We start from the raw sequence: 10,441 nt of genomic DNA on the forward strand, positions 1-10,441 counted from the left end.
TATGTAAATGAAAACACACACACAAAAGAGAATCCTATATTGTTTGTGGATGTGCGTGTATGAGAGAGAACCAAAAGACTAAATCAAAGCAGTGATAGTGAGTGATGGTGATTGGTTTAGGAGAAAGAGGGAAAAGGAAAGTAGACTTAGGTTGGCTCAGGAGAATTCTATCAGCAATATTTTACTTTTTATTTTTATCTTTTTATTATTTTTTAAAATTTATTTATTTTGAGAGAGAGTGTGCATGTGCGTACATGTGTGAGAGGGGTAGGGATGGAAAGAGAGAGAGAGAGAGAGAGAGAGAGAGAGAGAGAGAGAGAATCCCACGCAGGCTCCCTGATGTTATTGAAGAGCCTGATGTGGGACTTGATCTCCCCAACAGTGAGATTAGGACCTGAGCTGAAATCAAGAGCTGTACCGACTGAGCCACCCAAGTGCTCCTGTTTTTACACTTTTTAAAAGATTTTATTTGTAAGTAATCTCTATACCTGATGCAGGGTTCGAACTCATGAGCCTGAGACCAAGAGTCACATGCTCTACTGACTGAGCCTGCCAGGCACCCCAATATTTTACTTTTTAAGAAAGAATCTAAGCACATATTGTATAATTTTAAAAGGCATACACATAGGAAAAATTCAGTAAGCAAAGATGACAAAATACCAACAGTTGCTCATCCCATTTCGTGGAAAAGTGGTTGTGCTAGATTATGCATTGTACTTTTCTGAAAAGAAACCTTTTCTAAAACAAAAGGAAATCACATAAAATGGGGGTTGCTCTAGAAGGAATCTTCCAGATCTAGGAAGCACAGGGGCCGGACAATTAGTGTCAGGGTGGCAGGTGGAAGACTGTGCTGTGACTGAGGAGGAGAGGTCAAGGCAGGTGGGGAACACCTTCAAATTGGACTGGAGAGACCAGGGCTGAAACAGCAGAGTAAGCCAGCACCCAAGATCCTGTCCCAGGATCCCACCCAACACCATGTCACATTTAGTTCTCATGTCTCCTCAGGCTCCTTCTGGCTGTGACAGTCTCTCAATTTCCTTGTCTTTGTTGACCTCAAGGTCAGTTTGGGGGAAGTACCTATCAGGTATTTTGCAGGATGCTCCTCTGCCAAGATTTGTCTGATGTTTTCCTTGTGATTACAGCAGGGTTATATGTTCTTGGGAGGAAGATCACGGAGGGCAAGCGCCTTCTCATCTCATCACATCCAGGGAAACTCCTATCAACGTGGCCTGTCACTGTTGACCTGGGACTTGATCTCCTGGAAGGTTACATTTTAAAAGTTGTTTTTCCAGTCACTCTGTTGATCCAAGTAGTGACTGTAATGGAAGAGAACAGTCATCTCCAGTGGGGGCAGCTCAGCCTCACAGAGCACCCCGGATAAGGTCACCTTGATCCCACTTGTGGGAAGGCCTGGCTCAGCCTGTCCCCTCAGACAGGAGGTAGGCGGGGCAGGCCTTGAGCTCCAGCTGGAGGGCCCTGAGGCTCGGAGCAGGGAATGGGAAACTTCCCGGGCACACAGGAAAACCACCAGTGGAAACCAGATTCTCCCTTCCCAGGCAGTGGGGAGGGGTATCTCAAGAGTACTAGCATTTACATTTAATAAATATTTAGAGAAAAGACCAAACTTCACTTCCTGTAGCTGATAAAGGCCCTCGGAAATATTGGGGCCTTGCTACTTTGCAGCAAGCCTTTAATGCGTCCTAGTTGGCGCCCTGTCACAGACCCTGCAGCTGCTATTTCAACACTCCTCCTTTTATCCACCCTCCACCATCCCTGGAGGGATCCTCTTAACCCCAGGGAACTGTTTATTTCCTCTCCTGTAGGGAGGACGAGAGTCTGTCCTCAGCTGCCACACTGCACCTTGACCCACCCCCCCCAACCCATGTCTGCCTCTCTCCCCTGCCCAGCCCTTCGTCTCCCCACAACCCCACGATGTGCTCTCCTTTAACCTGCCCATTCCCCTGGCCTCTTCTTGTTCAGTGAGCCACACTCCAGCCTAGTTCCATTACCTTCAAGCTATTCCCTTGTTCCTCTCCTTTCTTTAAATGGTCCTTCCTGACCCTACGCTTACAACTCACCCCTCCTCACCTCTGCATTTCCTAGCACCGAGCTCCAGCCAGGACCAGACTATGTGTAGTTCCCGGAAAGCGTCAGCTGCTCTTTTTCCGGCCTCTGCGCCTGTTGTCCATGGCCTGAAACGCTGTCTCTGCCTGCTCCCCTCTGTCTGTGTCATTGGCTGACCAACCCCCACACTTCCTGGCTCACACCCTGACAGACCAGATTTTCAAAGCACTTCCTCCAGGAAGCCTTCCCTCACTCCCAGAAACCAGAACAGGCCCCTGTACGTACACTCAGAGCACCTTGTACAGCCCATCTTGGCACTTACCTGATGGTACTGAAACTGCCTGGTCTGTTCTCTGCCCCACGGATTACAAGCTCCTTGAGGCAGCAAGCACATCTTGCTCATCATTACATTCTTCAGATACCAGGCCTAACAAATAGTTGAAGCTCGAAACTACCTGTTGAGTTAAAGGAGCAGGCTAGCCAGCTGCTTCTGCCTTGAACATGAATTCCCGTGTTCCTATCATTCATGACACTTTCATCACCGATCATCATCTTTATTTGCCTTCTGTATCAGCCACCTTGTGAAATGACCTTCTGAAGAACTTCCTCAACGCAGCGGTCAACGGTCCCTTCTCAGTCCTTGGTCCATTGGCTGAGACCTCTCCACTGGCTGTGACACTCTTGTCCGCTTTTCCTTCCTTTTAATTCTCTCCTCCTTGGATTTCTGAATGTTGTGCTCTCCTGCTTCTCTCCCCATTTCTGCGACCTCTTTCTCAGCATCTATCACCCTCTTCTCTCCCTTCTCCTGCTTTAACATGTCCCAACCTACTTTTGTCATGTTCCCTCCTAGGCTTGCTACTTGTCCTTGCTTCCCTATTTCTGGGAACAGCATCAGCAGAAGGGAGACTCAGCATCATTTTCAACTTCTTTCTCCCTTTGTGAGACCTTCTAATTAGGAGCCAGCAAGTCTATCAATTTCTGTTTCCCAAATGTTGCTCTAACCCTTGCTCTAGGTTAGGCCTTCATTCCTTCCAGGCTGGACTATTGATAGTTGTCGTCACCTCCAAACTGGTCTCACCCCCGGCTCCACTCCGGTGTCACCCCTGCCCAAACTTTCCTTTGCACTCTTCCGGTTGTGACGCATCATGGCTCGCAATGTCCAGTTGCTGTCTGTTCCCTCTGGAATAAAGCTCACACTTCTGGGAAGAATGCGAGGCCTTCCTCAAATAGCACAACCAACCTTTCGAACCTGATCTCCCAGCACAGGAACCCTTCCTTCTTGCACTTGAACTACTTCCTGCCCTGCCCTGTCTACCTCCTCTGGCTTCTGCCTGAACTGTCCTTGCCCACCATGCATGTGGAAATCTTACCCAGTTTTCATGCTTTGTATAAACGTCGCTTCTCCTATGAAGTCTTCCCTAATATCTTGCCTTTGCTCTTTATTTTATGTCAGGATGTCATCAAGCTCTCCTTGGCAAATCAGTCCTGAAATCTCAGGTGCTTGACCCACTTATTTGCCTCTCATGCCACACAGTCTCACGTGAGTCAGGCAGCTCACCTTGGTAACTCTTCCCCAACAGTGACTCAGGGGTCCCAGCTGCTTCTGTTTGTCTACTCTGCCATCTCAGAAGTGTCTGCTTCCAGGGCTGAGGAGGTGAAAGGGGAGGTCTGGAGAATGCTTGCCCACTCTTAGCAGCCTCATCACTTCCGCTCACATTTCCAGTGGTGGGAGCTCAATCACAGGGCCTGGAATGACCTACACAGGAGGGTGGAGAAGGTAGGAAAGCACATGGACATTGGGTCAGCATTGCTGGGCCACAGGGTCCTGCAGCCAGGGTGACCACCCTGTTTGCCTGGGACTGTCTGGGTTCTAGCCCTGAGAAGCCCGGTATCCCAGAAAAGCCCCGGATCCTAGGCAAACTGAGAAGGCTGGTCGGTCACCCCACCTCCAGCTCTTGGCTCTTGTACTCCTGTACAACTATGTCATCCTCGTCTGTTTCCACTTCATCCAGATGTAGATTACAGACTTCCTGACAGCAGGGACTGGATTGCGCGGATCTTTTTCATCCCCGCAGGGTCAAGAACATTGTCTAGTGAGTAGATAACCATAAATTTGCATAGAGATTTAAAATGTCTTTTTGGCTTTTGATTACGTGAATAATACATATTCAATGTAAACACACACACACACACACACACAACCACCCCAGGTGAACAAAAAGGGAGAAAACAATTTTTAAAATTACCTTAATTACTAGCCCTTCTTAGAAATGACCACTAAGCTTTCAGGTTCAGGCTCACACCCACACATTCGAGTCTGTAAGTGAATTGTAAAGAAAAACCGGGTCATATTTCACAGGCTGTTCTCTAAGTTCTTTTTCTCATTGAACAATATATCTCATAAATGTCTATGGCATTAAATTGAAAATGATATAATTAAATGACTTGCATTTATTAGGCCCAAATTGTAACATAGCTGGGAATACTGGTATGATTAGCAGCTGGATCATGTTCTATAACTTGGCATGCTAACCATTTGGTATAATTGACTGGTGGTATTTCCTTTTTTGAAGTAAATGTAAGTGATAGAAATTGTTCCAGAACATTGCAAAAGATGGGCAGCTACCCAGTTCATTTCATAAAGCTTACATAACCTTGATACTTCAAACTGATCAAGAGATCATTAAAAAAAAAAAAAAAAAAAGACAGAAAACCTATAGGCCAAGCTCTCTTAGGAATACAGATCTTAAATGAAAAACAAGGAAATATACTGTAAGAAGATACCAAATAAACTAATAATAACGTTTAATAAGACAATAACCCAATCCTCATACAGACCTTCCAATACGTCAGCCAGTAGTCTGAGTGCTTTACATATACTAACTAGTTAATCCTCATGACATCCTGTGAGGAAACATTTTATGGGTGAAGAAATAGGTCCAGAGTGTGAGTAACTTGTCCACGGTCCACGGTGACCACCCTCTAGGACTACATCGGTCTTTTATTCCAGCAATGCATGGATGGGTCATTACAAGGGCATGTCCTGATACAATGGAGTACAACAGTAGGTTTAACAAGGAAAACAAGGTCATCTTGATACTAAAAAAGGCATTTGAGAAACAGTGATATCTCTTTTAATGAAAGTATTACAAAAAATAGAAGCAGAAGGGTGTGTGTTTATACTAAAAAGTATATATTTCAAACAATGCATTTATTAAAATTTAGGTTCAAAGTTCAGATCCCTCAATTCTACCTATTAGCAATTGAAATATAAATCACCTGGGAATACTTTATAGGCCATAGGAAAGCTTTCTCTTTTCTACAGAGTATTTGTCTGTGTTTGAAAATGTTGAGAAAAAAATCCATAAACTTCTGTTCTGAGAGAATGCCTCAACATTTTTATCCATATATGCTTTTTCCTTCCTGAATTAGGATCACAGTTATACCATTTTGAAACTCGTTTTCTTTCTTTCACTATTTACTGTGAATAATCTCCTTTGTCATGAAGTTCTCTCATATATGAACTTTAATGGCTGCATAATATTCCATTAAAAGGATGTACCATAATTTAACCATTTAACCTCTATGTTGGACACTTAAGAGGTTTCCCTTTTCCCTTTTTCTTCCTTCCTTCCAAGCCTCCTTCCTTCCTTCCTTCCTTCCTTGCCTCCTTCCTTCCTTCTTTCCTTCCTTCCTTGCCTCCCTCCCTCATTCCTTCTTTTCTCTCTCTTTCCTTCTCTTTCTTCTTTCTTTCTTTCTTTCTTTCTTTCTTTCTTTCTTTCTTTTTTCCTGGCTATTATAAGTAGTAACACAATTCATATCCTTGCCCCTAAACCCTCTTTCACAGCCCTGATGGTTAATTTAGGTCAAATTCCTAGAAAAGAGCTCCACATCTTTTATGTTTCCTGCCAAATTACCTTCCTGGAATATTTGCACTAATTTATGCTTCTTCCAATAATATAGGAGAGTGCCATTTCTGCCACACTCACATCTTCCAATAATTCAAGTGAGACCTGTATGTGATTACATACAGAAGATGTTGCAAAAACTGATCGTTGAGATGCATCAACCTTCTCAATAAGAGGGAACATACGCCACAAAGCTGTTTATGCCTCCCAAAATAATTTACAAATTTAATCCAATGCCAATAGGAATTTTCTTAGAATTTGCCTCAAGGATTCTAAAAGTTATCTGGAAGAAGGAACAAGGGAGAGTATCAGCAACTGTTGTAAAAGAGAAGAGTGAGGACAGGGGCCAATTCTCATTGAAAAAAAATGTTTTAAATTATTTTTTTTATGTTTATTTTTGAGAGAGAGAGCATGACCAGGGGATGGGCAGAGAGAGGACCCGAAGCAGGTTCTGCACTTACAGCAGCAACCCCAACATGGGGCTCAAACTCACGAACCATGAGATCATGACCTGAGCTGAAGTCAGATGCTCAACCAACTAAGCCATCCAGGCGCCCCTTCTCATCAAACTTCTGAAAAGCAGTAGTAGTTAAAGCACTAGCTATGTGAATCCAAGCCCATTTCCTTGTCCTTTGTGCCAAGCTATTCTTCCACACAGATTAGCTGTTGGCAAAAGAGGTCTTCTCACCAGCTGATAAAGCCTTGTGGAACTCAAGGTCGTAGCTGCCACTTCAATCCCACGTTTTAATTAATTAAGAGCAGAGAGAAATCCAAATGCAAGTTTGTTATTTTTCACAAGGCCTTGCCTTCCATGGGGAGGGGCTCCCAACAGAAACTAGATACACTATCAGTGGGCCTAACTGCCTCTCTTCTATCTTACTGCTTGTTGAATATGATAAAAACAGCTATATTTACACCATGCTATTAACTTTTTCAAGAACTTTCTAGGGCCCCAGTTGAGTGCACAGGCAGGACGAGGAGGCACAACTATAGCTCCAGATGAAATTCAGAATTCCCGTGATTATACAGGAGTGGGGGACGTGCTGGCACTTTGGCTGGTGTCGGCTGTGTTAGAGCCCCTGACGTAAAGACAGGAAAATGGAGCTGTTTGTGCCCCCAGACTCAACATTTTTTTAATACCAGGGATTAGACTCCTTCCCTGACTGCTGTAGTTTAAAACATGGTCCTCAGAAAACACGAGGTCCCTCTCTATAAAAGCACAAGTTCATTTGCTGAAACCCATCTGTGGGAAACTTTCCCATAGAATGTTGTTCCACAGGACTTCCCATTTAAATTATTTGAAAGAAGGACACCATCAACACATAAGGAATTTGAGAGAGAGAGGCACCCACTCACCCACCCACACAGATGCTCACATACAGCAAAATCAAACCAGTTGGCATTGACACCCAAGCCCTCTGAGTTCAAAGGCAAGAGCCACCTCAGAGTTCCCACCATCTGAAGAGGACCTTGGCTTTTTCCTTTGAAGTGTTTCCTTTGAAGGTCAAGGTAAAGGGGCCATGTTGACTCAAGAAATTGCTAATCTATAGAAGGATGTGGCCTCTGCTCCATCACACATTTGTAATGTTCACATGAGGTTAACAAAACAAATGGTTTTGACTGTAATGCGTGAGCTGGGGCCAGCCTTTCTTCTCAACTTGTCTTCATCACAAGAACATTCCTTTGGGATAAGGTGAGACCCAGGCTAAGAAAGAACTCACAGGGTTCGAAACCGGTTGCAGGGTTCATTTTGAGCCTCTTGAATCTCTGTAGTCATGCAATCAGAACCGGTCTCCTGAAGTTGGCTACTGTGTGCCACAGAATGAAGACTGTGCTTGGAGACAGAAGATCTGGATCAAATCCCAACTCCTTTGTCGCTTATTACACACTGCCATTCCTGATGGGTTTCTTCACAGTTCTTGACCTGCCTAATTCCTGTTGAAGAATTTCTTAAAACAAGCTGAAAATGTTAAAAAACAAACAAACCCAAATAAGACTTTTTCAGCATAGAAGCCAGAAGTTACGTAGGACTTAATAAGATGGTTTCTAAGAAGTAGATACCTTGGCATACAAGAGAAACACCATCACCGAGATAGTCTGAGCCCAGGCACAATTTTGGCAGGGTAGCAATTTGTAGAGTGTTTAGCAGGCCCAGTTATACTAAAAAACAAAAACAAAAACAAAAACAAAAACAAAAACAAAAACCAAACCCTCCCAACAATACAAGAAGCATCACTAGAATGTTTGCAGCAGATATATCATTTATCTTGGTATCTCCAGTACCCAGCACAAGCGCTGGCATACATTAGTCGAATTCAATTCATTAGGAGATGCAGCACGTTCTCTCCACACTCATCCCTACCCTCATTCACACAAATATTTGGTCTCAATTGTGGGCATACTAAAAATGATATGTGTCACAATCTAAAAGTGTTTCTCCATCTGGAGAGAGTAGGTTATCTGGCAGAGTCAAAAGACTGGAAATAACAGATCATTACAAAAGACTTTGATCAAATATTTTGTTTTGAGGTTGATACTGGTTACATACCTCCCCCAACCCCACCCCCTTACTAATAAGGTCACCCATGGGATTTGGAATGGATGTTGCATATGCCAGTCACCAAATGGCCTGCTTCAGAGCCCCAAAGGGTCATATGTTTGGATAAAGTCCCTCCAGCCTCTTTGTTGTTGTTTATCTCGAGTCCTAATTCAAGGGGATTCTTCCATCACTTTTTTTCCCCCAATGGAAATGCCACCCAGAGAGCTAGGAGATCAACAACAGAGTGTGTAAGGTAGGTGGGGATGGAGCCTATTAGTTTAGGTAAAAGAACAGGCATGCTTGGGGTTTAAAAGAGTGATTTTGCCTACCCTAAGTTAGAATTTTACATATAAATATGAATATAAAAAATATATACATAAAGCCATATATAAACCTACCTTTCAATCTATCTATCTATCTATCCATCTATCTATCTATCTTATCATGTATCCATGCAGGTGCCTCTATATCTGGAGCTACTTGTACAGGGTATAAATGACATTTCAACACCTACATCAGCAGTGGGGCAAAAAGGAGCCAGTTTTCTCCATATTCATAGCATTTTGTATTGTTCCAAAACACTAGGTTCACTCAATCTTCACTACAACTCTGCAAGGTAGGGAGAGTGAAAATCATTTTCCCCATGTGAAGGTAAGATGTATGCCCACATCACTGTGGAAGACTGAGTCTCTCCTTACCCAGGAACTGGACTGGCCTCAAGCCACACTGGACACTCCCTAGCCCCTTGGTGGTCTTTATCGTCGAGAAGTGTCAAGAATGCCCTTTATCCCATTCCTCCAGATGTTCTCCTAAGTGGGTGGTGGGAATGTCACCCTGCAGCCCTTCAGCCCGTCATGTGAATGAAGGCCCCTATGTGGATATTCTGAAGAAATCTGTCAGGAGAAGGTTGCTGAAATCCAAATGTGGACACTGGATGTGCCGGTGATGTCTCCACCATTTGGTCGCCTCAAAAGATGTTGGTTCAGCTGCTTTGGGAGGGATGGGAATGATATCTGGAGATGCAGGGCCAGAGGCCCACATTGTTTCTGAGGCATGGCTTGATGGTTGTGATTAATTGGGGAGATTGAGGCGGAACGGTCCATAGGAGTTAAAGGGGCTGATCTCTTAGATACCTTGGAAGTCCTACTTGTGAGCTCTGTAGATAATATGCAGTTGCTCAAACTTCCAGCACACAAAAAAAGAAGTGTTAGCAACAACTGCTTTATGTTCAATTCCCCTTTGGTCTCTTATCTACATTGCCACCAGAAGAAAACCAGACACTGACTCTTTCAACAGTGTAGAACCTTAACAGGATTTTTCTTTATGTAGTAGAACACTAAATGATTTCCCCCTCCTTTTTTACCTCTCTATTTTTTTTCATATTGTCTACAAAAAAAAAAAATCCCAAGTATTCCTTTAGAACACTTTAAATGTGTTTTTAAAAATCCTTACATATGTTCTTTTGCCCTTAGGATAAACCATATATTTGTCCCTGATGACAAGACCTTCCATCTCAGTCTCCTGCTGTCCCCCTGTGTGTCCACCATGGAGCCATATATGCACCCCACCCCTCCCTGAGGAATCGCTCCCCATCTTGCTCTCCCCAACCACCCTCTGCTTTGTCCCCCTACCCGTGTGGTTCTGCATGGAAACCTGCTTGGGTCCTTAGTCTCCCTGGCTAACACCAAAGTATTATCTCCTATATGGCACCTATTCTGAGCCCAACCTCATTCCTGGCAGGTGCCCCATAGTCAACATACTCACAGTTCTGAGCAGTTGCTAGAAGTCACTCATACCTAGAGCAAAAAGGAAAATGTGAACATTTGAAAAAGCTCAGAATGTCTTTGGGAAAATACAGTGATGATCTAAGTTTGATTTCTTGCTTAAGTCTGGGATCGGCTTACAATATAACTTCCTGATGGGAAAGATA

The 10,441-nt window shown here is 43.8% G+C and overlaps 1 long non-coding RNA gene across 1 annotated transcript; it reads right to left on the reverse strand.

The window, feature by feature from the left end:
- Positions 1–1,660: 1,660 nt before the first annotated feature.
- Positions 1,661–4,383, reverse strand: LOC125909027 (uncharacterized). The gene is made up of 3 exons (XR_007453524.1): positions 4,311–4,383; positions 4,011–4,154; positions 1,661–3,820 (listed from the first exon to the last, which is right to left on the reverse strand). It is a non-coding gene; the product is annotated as an uncharacterized LOC125909027 (long non-coding RNA).
- Between the last annotated feature and the right edge of the window lie 6,058 nt (positions 4,384–10,441).

This window comes from Panthera uncia (genome assembly GCF_023721935.1).
Source record: "Panthera uncia isolate 11264 chromosome B3 unlocalized genomic scaffold, Puncia_PCG_1.0 HiC_scaffold_1, whole genome shotgun sequence".
In the NCBI taxonomy this organism is placed as follows: Eukaryota; Metazoa; Chordata; class Mammalia; order Carnivora; family Felidae; genus Panthera; species Panthera uncia.